Below are 3,109 nucleotides of genomic sequence, written 5' to 3'. Positions count from 1 at the left end.
GAAATATGAGAAATTGTTTCACAAACATCATTACAATACCTACATGTAGCAAATGCCTGATTTCTCCCCCTGGTGATGGTTTCTCTGGTATATAAAACATTTGCTCTTAACATCAGCGCTGCTATGTACTGGTTTTCTTTCATTTTGTTATGCTTACTGATCCAGAAGTTTGAGGTTGGATTACTTGATAAGTATTTTATACCATCACCTTGGACAGGGAGATTTGCCCATTTCTCAAACTCTTCTTTTCTCCAGTCATATGTTGCTGACAAATTCAACTCATAGCTCAGGTAGCAACTATCCATAATGTTGAGTTTGTGTGTTTTTATTATGTTGTCAATTTTTTCATTTATAATTTCTTCTACATACATGAATGAATGTGCTATGTACAGGTCTGGAGCATCCCTGAGATACAATAAACTATTGACTTTATTGAGACCAATTTGTGTACATAGTTTTGGTATACTGAGGCCCCCAAATGATCTTTTCGAATATAGGAGACCATCACATGTGTATGCAGGAAGGTGTAGAAAGTGTTTGACATACTTTTATATTGTTTGATCAAGAACATTTAACGTTTTTGCTTCTGTTCCTGTCATTTCTAATTTGAATGATAGCTTAGGTATCAAGTACTGACACAATAGTTCAATTTTCTGCGTGGGCTTAAGTGGTAAACTATCAGGTTTTTGAGCCCAATTGACAAGAACCTCATTAATTCTGATGTTTCTTGCATGACCAGTGTGTGGATCAAAGTTCAATCCGAGGTATCTCTCACTTTCTCCTGGATGAATGTTTCCAATGTTTTCTTTCTCAAATTGCCATGGTTTACAGTTGTTGATCAGTATTTTGTCTTTATGGTGGCTGATATAAAATCCATGTGTCTTTTTCACATTCAGTTTTAGACCTGTAGCTTTACTGAACTTTTCAATTATCTTCAGATCCCAGGTACTGCTGAGTACTGCGATGTCATCGGCAAAGGCGAGAGCGGTGGTTTGCTCAATAGGACCATCTGATCCAAATGTGAAGCCCTTGCCATTTTTCTGAAGATCACAGATCAGAGGATCCATGGCAATGTTAAATAGTAGTGGGGATAAAGAGTCACCTTGTTTGACCCCAGATTTCATTGTTAGTTCAGGAGTTTCTTCGTTGATCTTTCTCTTGTAAGATGTTGTTGAGTCAGTGTATAGGTCTTTTATTATTTCTCTGATGTTTTGTGGAACTCTTTGCCTTGTGCGACTCTGTATAATGTGACCATGGCTGACAGAGTCGAAGGCTTTTGATATATCAATGAACACAACCGCTAATGAGTGACTGTTTTTTCGTGCTCCTTTTATGATATTTTGCAGGAGAGTCAGATTCTCAAGACAACCTCTCACCTTCATGAAGCCTTTTTGTCTCGTATTCAATTCAACAAAAAATGAGAGTCTTCTAGTTAATATTTTTGTGAATAACTTCATGAATGCAGTACCGATGGTAATTGGACGCCGCCAGTTACTGATTTTTGTAAGTTTATTAATCAATACATTCTTGGGTATCAGAATTGATCGATTTTTTGATGATTTCTGGCACTCTTCTCATCAACAACCAAGACGATAGAACTCTGGGCAGCAGTCTTGTTTGCCTGCTGTGCACTTTATATAAGTCATTCAGGACCCACTGCTTTCTTCATATTGGAGCTCTCAAAGGCATGAGTTATTTTGAGCAGTGTTGTTTCTTTGCAAACACTTCTAATTTCATAGTCCTCTGGTACTGCCTTTCCCCTCTCAGCATGGCCGGACCTCACAAAGGTCTGCCTGAGAAAACTCAGATAAAAAGGACGATCGGCAAGGGGCTGAGAGGCAGGAGCGTACCCAGGCCCCTGGGGGCCCCGGCGGGCAGGCCCCGGGACTGCCTTCCCCTGATTCAGAATCGCCGGAGGTCTGACTGACCCTCTCCCTAGTAATCCGGAGGAGAATTACCCCCTTTCTTGTAATCCGTGCACTCGAGGTGACAGAGGGGACCCAAGGCGCGAAAATATCCGACCTCCTGGAGCCCCCGCTGGGATCCGGGAGGCAAATAGCACCCCATCAGGACTTCCAGGGAAGCCCGGACATCTGGTCGAATGCATTGAGGGCGACCAGATGGCCGAGGGGATCTGGGCGACCAGATGGCCGGGCACGAAAGGGAAGCCATCTGGACACCCTGTGCCCCAACGAAGGAGTGAGCGGGCGCCGGGGCATGGCGGACCGGAGGCCCAGGGCCCCAGCTGGGCCCCAGCCATGGAGGCTGCAAAGAGGTCCCGACAGGCCCTCCATCCTGGGGCCCGCGCACACCTTGACAAGCAGGGGAGGCCTGCCCGGGCACAACGGAACCCCGTCCCGGGCCTTTGGCAGTGCGGCAGGCCCGGGGACAGGGCTGGACCCAGCCAGTGCTCCCAGGCCCGGAAGCGAAGAGGAAGCCTCACCGGGCTTGCCGGACACCATCCTGGGCACCGTGCCACGCTGCAGGACCCAGGACGGAGCCCGGGGTGACGATGCCGGCCTCCCCAGGGCCCCTGAGGGGCCCTCAGGGGCCCCAGATGGAGCTCCTGAACCCAGACAAGCAAGGGGAGGCTCCCCGGGCACAACAGAACCCCGTCCCGGGCCTTTGACAGTGTGGCAGGCTGGGGACAGGGCCCAGGGAGGGAGCACCAGACCCGGGGCCCGGCCAGGTCCCAGTAGCTAGTAAAGGGGGCCTCCCCAGGCCCGGAGGTACAGGGGACACCTCCGGGGGCCCTCCCGGACCCCGTCCAGTGCATCTTGCCACATGGCAGGACCGGGGACGGACTCGGGGCTGGGGAGGCATCCTGGCCCGTCCAGCTGCCGGCTGAGGACCGCTAGGACGAGAGGGGTCCCAGTGTACCTTGTCCCTAGTAATCTGGAGGAAAGTGAGGTACCGGGTTTTTATGGACCCGGCGGTGCCAGGGAGAACACCCAAAGACCTCGAGTCCTTCCTGTTTCGGACCACAGAAACACAGAGTCTTCTAGGTGAAGTCAAAGATCGTATTTATTGGCTGCAACCAGTAACAGGTATCCTAGAAGTACAACAGCATGTAGGTTCTCAGGAGACTGCTCGTTTTTACAGAGCCAGC

This window comes from Lissotriton vulgaris, chromosome 8 (assembly GCF_964263255.1).
Source record: "Lissotriton vulgaris chromosome 8, aLisVul1.2, whole genome shotgun sequence".
NCBI classification, from domain to species: domain Eukaryota; kingdom Metazoa; phylum Chordata; class Amphibia; order Caudata; family Salamandridae; genus Lissotriton; species Lissotriton vulgaris.
Note: the sequence above shows the minus strand (reverse complement) of the source record.